At 39.5% G+C, this 19,228-nt stretch overlaps 1 protein-coding gene across 1 annotated transcript in view; it reads right to left on the bottom strand.

Moving 5' to 3' along the window:
- Positions 1 to 19,228, bottom strand: part of DPP10 (dipeptidyl-peptidase 10 (non-functional)) — a 249,825-nt gene that overhangs the window by 56,952 nt on the left and 173,645 nt on the right. The gene's annotated exons all lie outside the window — the stretch shown is intronic.

Below are 19,228 nucleotides of genomic sequence, written 5' to 3'. Positions count from 1 at the left end.
AAAAGGGAAAGGAGAGAGGGAGAAAGGGAGAATAATAAAAGACTTTGGAGGAGTATGGGGATGCAAACAGGGCAGGAGACAAATACAGTGATGATGAGGAGGTTTTACGACATGGAAATTCTTGTGTACTCAGACGCATGCCAGACTGGGCTATACATCTGCCTTTCTCCTATCAGCCAGGAGACCTTTCAGCATTTCACTGCAACACAATTTAGGTATGTGTTTTTCCAAACATTTTCATTGGCCCGATTGTTCCCAGTCCAGGTCAATAAAAAACTTCAGAGATACTAACGAGCTAAAAGCTACAGATGGGTATAAAAAGCAGAACCACAGCTACTAGCATTTCTGCTAATAACGCTCTTAATCCTTTTTGTCTGTGCTCCTGCATACCTCATTTTCCTGAGTTGTCAATGCCTGTGACTAGACTCTTATTATAGCTATAATCATCTCAGAGTTCTAGCTTTTTTCTTTACTTTCTTGCTAAATTACAATGGCCACATATGTGCTTGCACAGCTTAACAAAGGAATCAAACTAATATCACTGTTATGCACCAAACTCGACTCACACTAAGAAAATGCAGCTAACAGCACTAGAGAAGCAACAAACAGAAATTTTTGTTACATGATTTCATGAATGTACACTGATATACGGAGTCTCAGGGACTGCTAACATGAAGTAAATATATGTCCACCAAAGACCATTTTAAAAGCCTAGTCATTTATCATTCTCTCATACTTCTACGATAAACAACATATGGGAAAATACTAACCAGAGAGCAAAGTATTATTATCACTATAACTGCTGTTCTCTTTGCTTCTAAATTACCATCTGAAATAGATTTCCCTATGAGTCCCCAAACTAATGGCATTTCTTGATTTTTTAACAGTAGCCACTTCATGATTTCTGCTGGATAAAGCAATAAAGCTGAGGTTTTTTTCATACCATGAGCAATGGAATGATTTTAACTGTTACTGGGAATCAAAGGTGACTTGGAACAAAGTTCTTTATGTTCGGAAATTAAAAATATAGCCATGCGTTCAAAACTGAATTAAAAATAGTTGATCCATTTTGAATAATCCACAAGGTACTGACCAGTAATTACATTTATAGTTTTATAAATAATATTTGGTACAGTTGAGAATTTATGGGAAGCTGATGTATGACCCAGCATTAACACCAAGAGAAAACAAGGATTAGAGAAAGATGGACATATCAGGCTTTTGAAATAATATCAACAAACACTCTTTGTCAATGTATATTTCCACAGTAAAAATGTACATTTTTTTCCTAAGTCAAAAGAAACAAATACAAGCAATAACAAAGCACGGTTAATTGCTTCACCAAGAAAACCAAAATAATTTAGCCAAGTACTTGCTATTTAAGTAAACTAAAAATATTCCTCAGACTAAATTACTGATAGTGTAAGTAGAGGGAAGCACTTATTGCTTAGTAAGGAGTGATTTCTTACAGTTGACAATCTCTTCTTATATAAACAACTGCTTTCAGGAGATTACAAAAAAAGCCTACTTGATCAAATGATTCTATTTTATTTAAGCTTCTTTAATTAAATGAGCTCAATCTAATTCAGTTTTGAAGATCAGAAGTATCATTTTTGCTCCTCTCCCCCCTTTTCAGGCCGTTTGTATTTTTAATGGTGACAATACCCGTAGTGTCTAATGTCTGCAATGAAGAACTTCCATTTAAAGCCATCATTGCCGCTCAAAGTACGGGATTAACAACTACTTGTTTTATGACTGAACCATGAAAAGGTCTTTAATCCTGTTATTTCTAGTTAGCAGGCATCGCTAATTCCATTTGACACATTTCAGATAAGTAAATATCTCAGAAGGAATACTCACTGTTGTGCCGCTGACTGCCGGCTCCCTCGGCTTTATCCCCCACTCATTTCCTAAAGCGGCTTTGTCTTCCCTCCTTAACCACTTCTCAGCCACCCTCTGAACATCCCCACAATCCTCTTAGACTGCTCTGTCATCCAAAGTTTCCCTTCTCTCTTCATCACTTGTGACATGTGTTCTTTCAACTTTGAAAGCTACCCCATAGAACAATTTTTTCTTGAACATACGGATTGGAAAACTTTAAAGTTCTTGAAAAACTTGAAAGCCACCCAGCGGCTCTCGCCCTAGCAAGCCTTGAGCTCATTGCTTACTTGAATTTAACATTAAAAATTATGAATTTATGTTCCTTTGCAAACATTTATGAAATACAACCGTTCATGTTCCTCCACATAACTGAACAGCATGGAAATGCACATGGATGATTTAGGGTTGGCGCACTAGCAAGTATCACTCTGCACTGCCTGCAGCATTACGAAAGATCAATATCCTTGGGCTTGAGGCTGTAAAAACATCTTAGAAAGATTCAACATTATGGTTAGTCATTTAATCTCATCTATACTTTTGAATATTTGTTATATTTCAGGAGGTGCCATTTTCCACATAAAGCCCACAAACTGCTGTTTGTACCGACAGGAATGGCTTTGGGCACATTTCCTACAACGATGCCGCCTAACCCCTGCAGTCAGGACGGCATTCCCCTCCATTCCTGACCGTGGCAAAATCTTCATCTGTAATTAACTCCTTCACCTCTTAGAAATAAGGACTTGGAGTGAAAATGATGATTTCTGCAGCAAAACGGGCAGCAGAGCTGTAACAGGAGTGACAACATTATCGTGAAGGCTACTAGTCAAGGCCCGAGGGGCTCTTTGCTTCGCGTTCTGTAAATCCAAGCTGTGGATTCAATTAAGCACAAGTACTTTGTGTAGCCAGAAAAACCAATCTCCCATCTTACATTACTGCCACAGCAATGCCATCAAGAAAGACATTTCTAAAAGGTATAGTCATTGCAAATTCGTCTTCCTAGTATAATGTTTATGTGGTACAAATGTATCTCATATGTAACTCTAAAAATTGTAATAGATCACCACTTGAAATTAATTTTGTTCACAAGATTGTGAATAGATCTTGCTCGCTTTTGTCTAGCATTTGCACATACAATGCTGACCAGCAGCTAAGCGTCTTGGCTCCGTGTTCCTATGAAATGTCCGCAAATAGAGCAAGCACAGAGCAGTGAAGTGGGTTTCTTCTCCCCGAAAACCACTTAAGGTTCCTTTTCTTTGGTTCATACATTTTTAGCTTTCTTGCTCTGTTTAAACATTGCTACCAATGCTTTCTGGTGAAAACAGTATCTGTAGAAAACTCCTAACAGTTCTACTTTATGCTGCACTAAAATATATTTCCAAGCTTTTATTTCAAAAACACAAAGGCTGGATGGAAATTTTTATTTTTTAGGTGGAGGCTGCTGCTGATGATGATTAGTTGCAATACAGCAATACATAGAAGTTGAATTTATGAGCCACAATTTGGTCTTTAAAATTGAGTGAAAGAGAGAGCAAGTGGTTGGGAGAGAACTCTGACTACTACTGTTCCTACAAACGAGACTTAAACTTTCAAAGACTGCAAGGCATAAAGCAAATCATGACACTGGGATAAGAATTAATGACCAAAACAAAAAAAAAAATATTCTTGGAGCACAATCTTGCAAAATCCTGACTCCAGTAAGGAAAACTAAACGTGTGCCCAAAGGTTTCCAGGGTGGGGACTTCACATACTTCATCACTTTGTCTATTGCGTTTTGGGCAATGTCACATAACCCAAAAATTTTCCTTGCTAGTCTGCCTCCAGTCAGGCATTTGGGAACAAGTAAAAGTAAAAGGGCTTTTCTTAATATACACTTGGGTCTAATTACTACATCATGAGTACTAAAATGTTGACTGTAACTACTGAATCTTCCAAAACTGCTACAAGAGGAGTTGCTAACTGTATCAGACAGGTATTCTCATGAATACATCAGTGGCTTTGTGCCCAAAATGCTTTCACAGCTTTCAGGCATGACGATAAGAAAATAAATTGAAAAAGGCACAAAGTGGAACCAGGCTATGCTATCTTATATGAAAATTATTATTAAGCTTTTTTTAAAACCTCTTCTCTTCACCAGCTATTTCCCAAGTATATTTAAAGTATTTAAAATTATTTTTTAGCTAAGAATCTTAGCTAATAATGCTGTAAATGGGTATAAATATCAAAATCTATGGCCTTCAAAATTAGTTGACTTTTTGTTTTCTTAGAGATTTTGCACAGCTGATCACATCAAGTCTTAAACCAAATGAAGAAAAAAACACAGTATTTCTTTAATTATTTTAATAAGTTTTTTCCAATTAATGAAAAACATCTGCAAGAATGCTTTGGATTACTGAGAGATTAATTCTTGATAATGATCCCATTTATTTCAACTGACTGTGAAGAATTTGAGGCTCTGCTTGCTCTAATGTTCTACCTATAGCACTAATCCTTCTCCTTCTTCCACATCTGTCAGCCTCTAAACTATTTTTTCATAAACCTTCTTCTAAATTAATTTCTTCCAAAACACTTATTTATTGTTTGCAACATGTTTCACAATTACATGATTTTATTTCAGGCTGAGGTCTTCAGCAGAGCACCCAGTCTGAGCAGTTAGTTCCAGATGGCAGACAGCTGTGAAAACACAGAGACATCTAATCCCACAGCTGAACGGCGAACCCAGTGCCAATAGCTGGAGAGGCCCCCTGTGTGTCTTTAATCATTTCAAACACTACAGGCAGAGAAAAGCCGCTAAATTACAGAAAAATACTCCACTTTTTCCCTTTAGGTGCTCCACGGAAGCCCTCTGCATGGGCATATCCACACTCAATCACTCCTCTGATTGCAGGGTAGCGTATCGGCAACAGTTCAAGCTTTTTACTCACTGTTTGGGCAGTGTCAGCAGTTTGCCCGGAGCTGCATGGAGGTCACCATGCGATGGCTTACCCTGCACAGAAGCAGCGAGTGTGTGTGAAGCAGGGCTTTCTTTGAGCTCTCTACCAAAACAGGGGCAGCCTCTCTAGCAGAGGCTGCCAGCAGCCCGTTAGTCCTGGTGGTTGAGACAGAGTCACTACCAGATCATAGAATCATAGAATGGTTTAGGTTGGAAAGGACCTTGAAGATCATCCAGTTCCAACCCCCCTGCCATGGGCAGGGACACCTCCCACTAGACCAGGTTGCCCAAGGCCACGTCCAGCCTGGCCTTGAACACCTCCAGGGATGGGGCCTCAACAACCTCTCTGGGCAACCTGGGCCAGTGCCTTACAACCCTCAAAGTGAAAAACTTCTTCTTAATGTTTAATCTAAACCTGCCCTCTTCCAGTTTATAGCCAGTCACCCTCGTCCTGTCACTACATGCCCTCGTAAAAAGTCCTTCCCCAGCTCTCCTGTAGGCCCCCGTTAGGTAGTGGAAGGCCGCAATAAGATCTTCCCAGAGCCTTCTCTTCTCCAGGCTGAACAGCCCCAGCTCTCTCAGCCTCTCCTCATAGGAGAGGTGCTCCAGCCCTCGGATCATCCTCGTGGCTCTCCTCTGGACGCGCTCCAGCAGGCCCATGTCTTTCTTATGTTGGGGACTCCAGAGCTGGACGCAGTACTCCAGGTGGGGTCTCACCAGAGTGGAGTAGAGGGGCAGAATCACCTCCCTTGACCTGCTGGCCACACTTCTTCTGATGCAGCCCAGGTACGGTTGGCCTTCTGGGCTGCAATTGCACATTGCTGGCTCATGCTGAGCTTCTGGTCAATCAGCACACCCTGGTCCTTCTCCTCAGGGCTGCTCTCCAGTCATATCCCACCGAGCCTGTATTTGTGCTTGGGATTGCCCCGACCCAGATGTAGATATTTGCACGTGTCCTAGAAATTCATGCAGACACCAAAGTTCAAACTTTTACTTATATCCAAAAGCCCAGTTTTCTTCAGGTGGAAGAGAAACAGTTTTTTTCAGCAATGGCTGCAGTTCTACATCCTTCCCCGGAACCAGCTATCAGTCTCACTTGCAGAGAAAAGCTACCAAGATGAGAGAGGCGAATTTCTCTCAAACCTGAAGTTAAGGAGGTAGAATTAACAATCTAGAATTAGTCCTTTCTCTAATTTATGCACGGATAAACTTATTTTTATATGGATATGATAATGTAGCTTACTATGCAACAAGTTCTTAAAATAGATTATACAAACACTAACTGTATAGATATAATGTATTGCCACTGCTGTTCCCCAATATGAGAGGGAACCACCTTGGGTTTAGAAGGAACATTACTCACTCATGTCATGCTTTGCCCAAGCTGAAGGTATGTCTCCCCACCCTGTACCACAACCGGGTACTTGTTGGCCTGTGTTGCACTTCTTAGTGTAGTGTGGCCACAGTTTAAAAGCCATGAGAAAGCACAGCTGTCCTATAAGGCCCAAGTTTGCAGATCCCCAGTCTAATATTTCTACATTACCTGATGTGAAACGATAGCAGAAGTCACTAAAAACTAACAAATAAAACAGAAGAAAATTAGTTAGCACAGCCTTTAAAATTGTCTTGATATTTATCATAGGGAAACTTAGACACCTATCCCATAATGGTTAATATATCAGGGACTTATTTTCCTAACTTAATGAGTGAATCTTTCTAATTAATCCTCCAGAGTTTGAGTTTGGCAGATTTGTTTGACTTCCTGATCGATACCATCAGCACAAACACATTTTGCCATCAATAATAACAGTAATAGGTAATGCAAACCACAAGTGTCAGTGAGCTTTGTGGCCATGACTTACCCTTACATAAGTTTTAAAAGCACCTGAAATTAACTTTTCAAGACAAAAAGAAAATACCCAGAATCCAGAATCTTGTCTTGAAGGAAAGAAATGGTGGAGCATGACTAACAGCATGGTTTGTCATTATGCGGATACATCAGGCCAAACACCTAGTTTAAAGAAGGTGCCGAATAAACTCTAAAGCTACTGAGCAGATACAGCTGGAAAAGAAACAAAGGCATCTGTATCAATGCAACTTTGGTTAAAAAAAAAAAATCCATACAAAAAGCACCGGTGTCTTCCTGTGCAGATGAGTGTCCTAGCTGTGAACTGAGGAGATCATCAGATTCATCCACAGACTCTCTGACCAACAAATATATCAATAACTATTCCAACTTGGAACAATTTTAGCACTCCCACTTAATACTCCCGAGAACATGACAGTCTTCATTGCCTTTCACATAGCGAATATGAGCTAAGACAAGACTGAGGAATTTCTGATTATGCCCAGAAGGAGACCTTCAGGCATTTGGGAAATGCTGCTGCTGCAGAACTCTGGCAGTTGCTAACGACAGTGCTAAAGACATTGACCTAAAGCATCTTCTGGCAGCCCATCTCTGGCTATATTCCTGTGTGACCTTGGCAAGGACACACAGTTCACCACTCTTTGAACTAGCACAGGTGTCTTCAGAGCTCAACGTTCTACGTTAACAGACCACTCAACTGCATTTTTTGCTCTGTGCAGAGGGGTAAGTATTTTTACTGACACAGAACCAAGCGCCATCCTGTGCACCCACATAGACAGTCTAGCTAACCAACCGACTCCGCCATCATCATGGCCGATAGCTACATCACAGCACAGGATCTATCAGACTTCTTCATTTCCTAAGCACACGGCAAAAACCCATCCCTTCTTCTTGTGAGTCTGCCAGCTAATTAGTTGGATAATTAATTCTTCAAAAGCTTCAAGATGTTTTTCCATCTGGGCTCGCCTCTTACCATTTGTTCTGTCTCCTGTCTTACCATACATTAACCAGGGCCAAATCCAACTGCCCTTAGTTAGATCAGTCAATAAAATCTCCAGATGAAATATGTTCTCTTGTTAACAACTGTTAATACAAATAATATCAGCTATTCATTAGACATAAGAAAGTCAAATAAAGAATACTTTCTTAGTCACTCAGCAAATTTTGTACTTTGCTCTTCAGAGATCAGACCACGGCTTCTCCAGTTTCAGGTACAATACTAAGTTGGCACAGCACTATTTTGCAGTTGAACCTCACACTGGGAAGAGAAAGATCATTCCATGACACACGCAGCAGCTGTATTTCTCCTAGTCCTGAGTTCATGTCGGAGCATGTGGTGGAACAAAACACACAGCAATGGGAGAATCATAGAATAGAATCACAGAATCCCTTCAGTTGGAAAAGACCCTTAAGATCATCAAGTCCCACCATTAACCCAACACTGCCAAGTCCACCAGTAAACCATGTTCCAAGGAATGAGAATAACTTGTTATGCTACCTAGACCACACCTAAAGGAGTGCAATATGTAAGTACGGTTTCAATAGCTTTCATATAGCCAGTTTAACCAGCAGTTAACTGGCAGTTAAAACCCAAAGATACCGGCACAGAGCCCTCACACATAAATGTTATGAGGGAAAATTAGCTCGAAGCTAAATAGAGTGATCAAAACTTGCTTGGCAGTACTTATACTGCATGATAATATGCATGCATACATACATATTATATATATATATACATCTCCAAAGAGTTGACATTCTTGGTTTCTTGAACAACATGCTGTGCTCCATATGCAAAGTTCAGCACAAACAAGTCATCTTAAACAAATAAATAAGTGGTATCTTAAAATAATTAATTTTAAAACTATTTTCAAGTGATGTTTAGGAAAAAAATGTGTTTTCAATTCCTACTGCTGTTTTCGACATAATTATGGAAAATGCAGATATCGATGCACTGCTTTTGATTTGTAAATAATAACGGAACTAACTTTGGATTACAGGAAGAAATTAAAATCAAACCCCTGCATCCACACGGAAACCATTTGGTTGCGGTTTTTCAACACTTGCTGTCAAGATAACAAGTTTGGTTTACATTTAAGTACTTAACATATTTGTTGCCACTTTCTGGCTCACAGATCTGAAAAATTATACAAATAGCTCCACTTCAGAAACTTACAATTCACTTTCACCAATTTAAAAAATACTGCACATCAGCCACAGTATCTGACTATGAATTACCATTGCAAACACAGACCTGGGTTGGCATCTTCTCTACCACTGTTCAACATCTTCCAAAGCCCTGGTAGACACATTTTTTTCCGGTAGAGCCACTGATAATGTTATTCATAGTCATGGTGTAATGTCCTTTCTCTTCTTCAGGTCCAAACTGAACAAACGTTTTCTTGTCATCTATGATTTCCCTTACTATACCCCTGGGACTTAGAGAGTTAAATTGATATTGCCAGAAGTTCCATGATGGCGATCCAAACCTCCTGGTCTGTGTCAAAGCTCCTTTATGGCCAAGAGCTCAGGGGCTCAATGCTGCATTGAGCCACAGAAACTCTTCAGGTTTCCATTTCATTGTAGGAATAAGGTGGCTTTTCCTGTGTTCTGTGACAAACTGGTGTTGTGATGCCATTTGGCTTGTTTCTGCCTACAGCTTCAGCTCAATCCCCATCTTCAACATAACTCTACTGAATAAAGTACTGGCACAGGAATCACTCAAACTGCTCATGGGCTGCATGCACGGTAAGGATGATGGGTACACCACCAGCCTTCCTGCGACAGTGCTCTTTATGTGGGTGTTTCCAAGTTAGGTGTTCATTTACTGTTCCATACATGTGAAAGTAAGATCCATTATATAGAAAATCACATGGACAAACCAGATTTCTAGGGGGTACTTTGCACATGTTGAAAAAGTAGCGAGATAAAGCGTCAGTATCTGCCGTTCTTGCCCATGAAAACAAGCTGTGGAAGAAGCTCCACAGCAATGAACTGGGACACTCACACATTGAGAGGCAAGTAAAATGCGAGGTGGGAAACTATTACCCAAAACAGTTGTAATGCATTTCACTGGTGCGACTGATTATTCTGCTGATGTCTTTCTTTCAGGTCCTGCAGCGACCCCCAGAACCGAAGAGTATTACTATATTTTGGATAGTACAAAACACAAGAAAATGGCTTATAAAGCTTTTATAAGTGTGAGGTTTGGATGGTTAGAGTACTCATTAGTGACTCTGTCAGATAAAATTACACAGACTTTTTCCAAAATCCTTTCTTTTAAATTCACAGAATTCACAGAATTGTTAGGGTTGGAAGGGACCTCTGAAGATCATCTAGTCCAACCCTCCTGCCAGAGCAGGGTCACCTACAGCACGTTACACAGGACAGCGTCCAGGCGGGTTTTGAATGTCTCCAGAGTGGGAGACTCCACCACCTCTCTGGGCAGCCTGTTCCAGTGCTCCACTACCCTCAAAGTAAAGAAGTTCCTTCTCATGTTAAGATGGAACTTCCTATGTTCAAGTTTATGCCCATTACCCCTCGTCCTATCACTGGGCGCCACTGAAAAAAGACTACTCCCATCCCCCTGGCATCCTCCCATTAAGTATTTGTATGTATTAATTAGATCCCCCCTCAATCTTCTTTTCTCTAGACTAAAGAGACCCAAGTCCCTCAGCCTTTCCTCATAAGAAAGGTGCTCCAGTCCCCTAATCATCTTCGTTGCCCTTTGCTGGACCCTCTCCAGCAGGTCCCTGTCTTTCTTGAACTGGGGAGCCCAGAACTGGATGCAGTACTCCAGATGCGGTCTCACCAGGGCAGAGTAGAGGGGGAGGATGACCTCCCTCGACCTGCTGGCCACACTCTTCTTGATGCACCCCAGGATGCCATTCGCCTTCTTGGCCGCCAGGGCACATTGCTGGCTCATGGTCATCCTGTTGTCCACCAGGACTCCCAGGTCCCTCTCCACAGAGCTGCTCTCCAAGAGGTCAGCCCCCAACCTGTACTGGTGCATGGGGTTATTCCTCCCCAGGTGCAGTACCCTACACTTCCCCTTGTTGAACTTCATAAGGTTTCTTTCTGCCCAACTCTCCAGCCTGGCGAGGTCACGCTGTAAGGCAGCACAGCCTTCTGGCGTGTCAGCCACTCCTCCCAGTTTTGTGTCATCAGCAAACTTGCTGATGGTACACTCTATCCCTTCATCCAGATCATTGATGAATATGTTGAACAAGACTGGGCCCAGTACTGACCCCTGAGGGACACCACTTGTTACTAACCTCCAACTAGACTCTGCGCCACTAACCACAACCCTCTGAGCTCTATCTGTAAGCCAGTTCTCAATCCACCTCACCGTCCATTCATCGAAGCCACACTTCCTAAGCTTTCCTGTGAGGATGATGTGGGAGACAGTGTCAAAAGCCTTGCCAAAGTCAAGGTAGACAACATCCACTGCCCTCCCCTCATCCACCCATCTAGTTACTTTGTCATAGAAGGCTATCAGTTTTCTATCCAGATCACGTCACAGGATGACAATTTCAAGGAAAGTTTTACGGAACTGTATTGCAAAGCAGCTTTATGTTATATCACTTTTCCCTACGTTGTATCTGTAGTCTGTTTAGAGTGTGAGCTCCCACGGACAGGGATTGAAGGCTAACATGTCCGATAGAGTTTGCAATACAGCTGCTTTACAAGTCTCCAGTAGTGCAGAATGGCTCTGATCTCCTCTGTGCAGATTTTTTTCTTTTGTAGGTCAATCTATACTGGCATAAAATTTTCAGAGGTGTTCGGGTGTGACTTGCTCCAGCTCTTACCCCATAGATACAGGTACACCACGGACCGCTAAATTATGCAGATATTGGGCACAGCAGGTACCATCAGCTACTTAAGCAAAGCATGGCAGCAGACAAAAATCTACCCTTACATGATCTATGTTTCAAAATCATCAGACGCATTGCAAATGAGGCAGAAAAAATAATAAATAATAACAAAGTTATTATAATTGTAAGCAATAATAACTATATTCACTCTTAAAGGTACCAATTTTCTAAAGATTGTGATTGACCTAGATGGAAATTTTCTCAGGGGAAGCTTTCAAATCTTTTGATTATGTTCTAATTAAGGCAGAGGGGAAGTAGCTGTTGATCAGTATGAAACATGGAGACCTCAAAACACATACATCCCCATGTCATATACCGCCTTTTTTATTTTTTGTCAGTTACAATATGTTAATTTTACTCTTGCAGTCATCAAGCTGCCAGACATAGCAGGAACAACAGACCAGAACACTGAAGCACCACTTTTCTGCGGTCTAGATTAATGCCACTGCGTCACAGTAATGTGTTAGCACAATTGTTTCTGAACAACTGCAACAATCTACAAGGCTATTATATTTAATTGCTATTTAGATAGTTTATAAATCTACTGTAAACAATAGCGAGGATGCACTCATAATGCAGCTACATGATTAGTTAGTAATGTCATGGAATAAACCAGGTCATGAACCCACAGAGTATCAGCAACTCCATGATAACGCTGATGTTTTTGTCCTTGATTTCCAATAAAAGCGAGGAAGCATTGCCCTCTTGTTTAGACACACATTAATTATGTTGCCTTTCCCATGACACTGGATCACAACATTCACTACATTCACACCCTGCCTAATCCTATGATAATATACTCCTGAGTGCAAAAATTGTGCTATATGTTATATAAACAAAATCACATATAATATCTGAACTATGATCTACACAAAAAAAAGCTACTTTATAAATTTTTGTGATTGCCCAGAAGATTACAGTAAGACTGCCTTGCCCCCAGGCTGGTAGTCTGGATCCTGCTTCCTCCACCTGGAGCTGCCTGAAAAACCATGCTGGCCGCAGCACTGTGCAGAATGTCTTTGAGGGATTGTACTGCTCAGCCCTTTGGTCTTCATCTGTATAAGCGATGTGTATAACAGACTTATCTATGAACAGTGTATGCTCAGGAACTCACAATCCTTGTTCCTCGCATTTACTGATAGCTTCTGACTAATGAACCAGCATGGGAGAGCGTGGACAGAAATGTCACTCTTACATGCCTGGGCTGCTCCTACAGACTTTTAATAAAATCATAATCTGCCCTTACCATAAAATCTTTTTAAATGATCTCTGGTATTTCGAAGGCTCATCTCACACTGATACCAAGCCTTCAATTATGCCCAGACCGATCAATCCATAACAGAAGCTAAAATGAAAAATTTTCAACTTAGTTACTCTGGAAGAAAAAAGGCAATGTCGGGAGATGGGATAAAATCTAAGATAACTGTCTGGACTTGATGCCAAAGGAAGAATTTTCTCCGTTTCCTTTGACAAAATGTAACAAAGTAGCATCCTAATAGCAAAAAGACAGAATTGAAAATACTATGCTATAAAGTTATAGTTATATTTTCTACTATTTCTACGGTGGCAGGCAATCCCTGAGAACTTTGTACATTATTCAAACGCCAAGAATACCAGGATGCCTATGAGCATCTTCTATATTAGAAACCCAGGCAGGATTTAACACAAAGCTTTGTCCGTCCAGCTACTATTTCTGACCCTGCCTAACTTGTCGTACGGTACACGTGCCGTGGTTTCCCCCCTGTCCACACTGGTCAAGCTGCCAGTTGTCTTTATGGTGGGACAACATTTTAGCGGATGACGTCTATCTGTACAGACTCCACAGCCATTTACCACTTCACACAGGCAGGGCATTCAATGTCAGAAAGCCAGTTTGTCTTAGAATATCTCATTAGGAATGAGACAAATTGGAATGAGAAAATTCTGACTAACTCTTAAAATAGCATTTCTGTTTGGGACAGTTCAGTCTGTGAAGCAACACTTGAAAAGAACTTTGCTTTCTTTCGACACAAAACTTCTCTCTTCTAGTTCTGTAAATGCACTGGCACCTGCCATAAATGGTGAAGTAAAAACCTGCAGCGTTCTGCAATACTATCCATATGACGAAGTAATATCTCTTAGTCACTACGGATTAAGCCCTGCTCACATATATAAAACATTTATATAAGCACATGAATACTATTAGTCCTTGATTTCTTCACTGCACCCTAGCCCACAACTAAAGTGATAAATAATTTGATCTGCACAGGTTTCTGTCTTCCTCATTAATGCCATTTCCACCAGTTTAAAACAGACCTTTCTAATACTAGTTTGTTTCCACAAAAGTAAGTTTTAAGTGTTGGCTGATTGTCGGGTCCTTCAGCCTTCTTTCTTCCCTGCCAATGAATGCTTCATTTTCTCTTGTAAATCAACAGTATACCCGACTTTTTAATCCTCATTCTCCAGAGCTGTCCTAGCCTTGAAGCTGCCAGTGACTATACACTCACCACAATGACACATCTGCAAGCAGTCCTCTGCATTTCCCTCTCCAGCTCAAGCTGAGTCAGCATGAAACTCTAAGTCACTTTAACACAGTGCGGCAGGAGTTTAATCTGCTCTGATCCTTCAGTGCAAACGCAGTGGGGAAGTTATAACCACATTGCAGGGAAAAAAAACAATCCATGCAAGGACAGTTACAGGTTGGTGACGATGGACGTCTCTTTTTCAAGACGGACTTTGCTAAAATAGAAAGAAAGAACCTACAAGAGTGTTGAACGTGCCCAAAGCTGCGTGGTCAGAACCTATGTTTTTTTTCTCCTCATCACAGCTGTCTTGCTGATAGACATTTAATGGGGAGGCTTGACATCATCATCTCTGAGGTATATACAGCTTTTACTTTTGTTTTTATTTTTTTTTATAATAACAAGGACCATCTAGTCCGTCTTTACCCATATGCAATGGGTAAAATCCTGGTTGACTGACATAAGGAGCCCATTGATCTAAACTGGGCCAGGATGTCATATCTTGACCACTGGAACAACTGAACTAACTTTCAAGGACACATATCATAGGGGCAAAGGAGGTTCAGCCCCACTGAAGAGGGGAGTCACTGTCACGTCCACTGACAGAAACTTGTCTATATTTTTTCTGGACACTACGTGGGAAATGAGAAGATAAATGTTATCATACAGCAAACAGAACCTAGCAATGGAAAAGCCAGAGGAACCTTGCCACAGAGCAAGAGTTCAGGGGGTTTTGCTGCCAAGTTGGTTTTATCCCTTTAGCTTGTTCCTAGCTGAACTCTGTAAGCATTGATACCATCACAGAGACTCAGAAGTCTTTTGCAAGTCTTCTGCAAAAATTTTACAACATATAAATAAACTTCGTATTTACCATTGGCTAAAACAACCTCTGGCTTAGAACCTGAACCACAAAGGCATTAGAAATTTCAGTTCTTCAAACTCTTCTGTTTTGACATTTTGGTGCCTTACCATAGCGAATTTTCCCCTTCCTTTTCCCTAGGTGGTAAGGAGGTAATAGAAAATAGAATATATCCGATTTTCTTATTTCACAGATAAACCTGACTTCTACACTACATTACTTTACCAAAAGATGAATACAGGCAAATTTTCCACCCCAACCTGTGGTAATATAATATCTTTTTTTTAATATCAAATATGAAGTGACTAAGTGATTATACGATCCATGGGCATAGGTAAGCCTGCAATGCTTTTGTGCAGGATTTGGGAGTTATATGAAAATACAGCCCATAACAAAACTTGTTACCTAATCTTTCCCAACTCTGATTTAGCAGAAGGTTCAATCAGATTTTGACCTCTCTTCTCATTGACTGTGTATTTAGTTTTTATGGGTGGCTATTTCTGAAGAATTCTAGACTTCTGAAGTATATTTTTCTTGCTTCTGCATTACATAAAGCTCTGCAAGTTTCACACAAGAAGCACAGCAGTCTTAATTTTAAGAGCCATTGGACTTGCAGTTAATATTAGCTAACAGTCTGAAGTGTGAATATTCAGATATGCTTTGTTACACACACACGTCGAACAACATGATAGTCTAAATGAGAGGGGCGTATTTCTATTTTTATTGCTCCCAGCAGGCTGCTGCACAGAAAAATCCTGATGATTGCTCCTATCAAACATGTGCGTCTATTCTTGTTTCCATGTGTCTTTGTAGGACTGTGTGTAAATATATACACACACAAAATATCTATGTGAAAAAATAATTCACTTTCTAGCACAAAGATATGTCAACTTTCCAATACAAAAGAGTCATTGATATGAGACTGGATAGAAAAGTGCATTACCTGTGTGCACGGTTTACATACTGATGCAAGTATTAGCTGCATGCCAGAGCAGTGATAGTAGAATAAGAATAAGGGAAAGGGGAAAGGAAACATCTTTTATCTCCACTCTCAATTTATTCACTATAAAGCTGCTGGGCCTTTTATTGTTCCACATGAAAAACAGTAGTAGAGGAATAACGCTCCTATAAAACATATGATTTTCTCATTATTTCTTCACATCTTTTAGATACAGACAAGTATTTACTTTTACAAAGGGCTAGCAATAGCTAATCCCTAATAGTTAATATTTTTGTTACCTTTGATAGCAGGACACGTTCGTTGCATTTCACTAAGCAAAATGACGAAGCAACTTCTTCTATGCTCAGCTTAGCCTTGCCTCCATTTATAAATGTTCCTGCTTTCCAGAGCTCACAAAACTTTTATTGAACATACAGAATCTTGATAGATAAAAATGTATTTTTTCCTGTTTTCCAAAACTGCCCGTGTTTTCTGGCTGCATTCTCCATTTCCCTTTTCTAAGATGGAGAAAACTCCTTCTGAATTGATTATCACTTTTGAAACTAGAGAACGTGCATTTAATGCTTATCTTCTTCTCCAACTCCACGTATATTTAAGCGAAGTGGGCACCTAGAAATTAATAACTGAAAATGGAAATTAGTTCAGTAGAATACCTTCAGAGAAACTAATAATTTATTTTTTTCTTTGAAGAATAGCTCCAGTTGAATTATTAACATGGAAAGGCAAAACACATTTACATTTTACAAGGCTAGTTTGAGAAATCCAAGAGGAAATGCAATGTGTAGCACCAGCTTAGGAGGAATATGGTTTTATCTAAGACTTTTAGGTAACTCTAATTCTTATGTGAATAAAATTATTATATTTCTCATACTCACCCTAACCCCAATAAAAAGCAGTTCTTGTATCAGAAATAAAGCAGCAGAGAGCTTTTGCAAGTATGCCAGTAAGTGGTTTTCATATCATTTTGTAACACAATCTGATTATTTAGCACATTACACCTAACACAAACTACCAGAATGCCCAGTCTTGCAAAATAATAGACAATCAAACTTTAGCTGCTGGTCAAAAGTTGCTATTAAAACAATCTTTTTGGGTGCCTTTTTTCTGTAAATATTTTCACTTTTTGGTTCAAATCCTCAGCCTGACACAGTAAGTTTCCCAGTTGGAATCTAGAAATCTAATAAAAACATTTGGAAGAGAAAATAAAAAAAAGCTTTAGTAGCCTCCTAAATTTCTCTTTGCCTTCAGAAAAACACGACTTCAGCATTTGCTATAACTACAGTCAAATCCCTTAAAGACTCAACTAGGTGGGCAATGCTTAACTGTACAGTTTCCCTTTCTTCACAGAAATGTCCTCAGCAAGACAGAATCTCCAACTATGCTTTGAAGTACATAAGTTCTGTAAGGAACCCCTCATCCATTTTAAGTAAGAAAACATACCTGAGGTTAATGTCACATTTAAATGTTCTTGTTTATTTCTGGTTTTCAGAATAAATTCAAGCAGACATTTTCCTCTCAGTTTTACTGCCATTTGCCTCATTAGCATCATGATTAAAAGCAAAGATGAAATAAAGCTTTGACATTTCCATATGTGATTTTAAGTTACCCATATAAAAATACAGCAAGTCAAAAGAGCAAAAGACTTTGAAAATAAAAACAGCAGATTAAACATATTTATTTAGGACTTACTTCATTAGCATTAATTAAGCTTTTACTTGGCTCATGAACCCTGAGAGATCTTTTCATTGTAAATGGAAGTGTTTTTGCCAGGAGGGGGTGCTGAGTACCCACAGCATTAATTATGCAAAAATAAAAGACACGGCAAATATTTTACAGAAAGTTAAGTTACCAATTTTTATAGTAGTTGGACTTTGAACCTTAATAGAGCAAATAGTAAATGAAGCTTTCAGCAATTAATGGCTGTTAAAGCATCTGTTAAGCAAGGTATGTGTCTAGCATAGTCCTGCTAATTTCTCATTTACTAAAATTAGTCCAGTGGTTTATCTGGGCACCTGGCAAATAATATAACATCAAAGAACTTTTCTGCTGCAGTATTTCTATTATCTAAAATGGTATTTGAAAGCCATAGAAAAAAGCTAAAATTTTGAAGAGAAGCCAATTGTAAGGAAATGCCATGTTAATATAGCAATTCAACAGTCTGATAGATGTTTGTAATTTTGTGGGGCAATAGGTGTTGATGTGGGGGGAAGGCAAGATGAACCGCCAAACGTAACACCCAGGATAAAGGTGACTGATCACAAAGCAGAGGGGCAGGACTTCTTCAACTGGTACATTTAACTGGTACTTTAACTGGTACATTGCAATTAAAGCAATTTTTTTCTCTGTTTTGTTTCTGGGTTGTTGTTGTTTTTAGCTAGCTTTAATATAAGGTGAGGTCCTTTTTCACTGGATTTTTTTTTTTCCATTCTTTTTGTAAAAGCTTCAGCTTCTAAGCCTATTATCTGTGAGTACCCTGTTCCATTTTTTAGAACAAGAGCGCAATTTTCTTGTTTTCTAATATTTAAAATATTTTCTAAAAACTGATGAGAGCATCCTGAATCCACAATTCAGCTACAGGCAACAAACTGTTCTTTGTGTATACAGGATAATAGGTAATTCTCCACAATTATGACCTAAATTACATTAAAGCATGGTAAAGCTCATCTTCAGTCTTACCATTTGATAATGCTATGTTTTGTTGATGGCATCAAATTTTGACAAAGAAAGCCATCAAGCTTCTACCAAATGATCTCTTTGGTATTCTGGATGGCTTCACTACTTTCTTGACTTCTGCTTTGTTAAAATATGCATTTATTTATGCATAGACATTCATACATAAGTCAATCGATCTTTATTTATGCTGATCCGTTCAAACACATAACTTGAGCTCCCTTCAAAAACACTTAATATATCAAAAGAAAAATGAGCTCAATGAAATAAATAACATAAAAAACATAATATAAATACAAAGTCAGAGTGACTTACACATACATACGTTCATAGAATAAAGTGAAAATAAAGTATTTCATACAAAATAAAACAAAATGTTACCACCTGGGCAGAAGTAACTTTATTTAAAACTTTTAGGAAAAAGCTACGTCAAACTGAACAACTTCTAACGACACTTCACTGGAGCTGCTTGAACTAATCTGTCTGATGACTAATCGGAAGAACTATCTGTATCACAAGAAGCACTGCAGAGAAACACTACATCTTTCATAGAAAACTCTGCATACACTGGAGACCAGAGGTCAGGTTTTATATTCCAGCTTCTACTGTGATACATCTCCATAGATGGATCCAGACAGAAAAGGCTGTCCCTTGTGTCAGATACAAGCCAGGTCCAGCACAGAAACATG

This window comes from Charadrius vociferus, unplaced genomic scaffold (assembly GCF_000708025.1).
Source record: "Charadrius vociferus isolate BGI_N301 unplaced genomic scaffold, ASM70802v2 scaffold385, whole genome shotgun sequence".
NCBI lineage: Eukaryota > Metazoa > Chordata > Aves > Charadriiformes > Charadriidae > Charadrius > Charadrius vociferus.
This window is presented reverse-complemented; position numbering and strand designations above follow the sequence as displayed.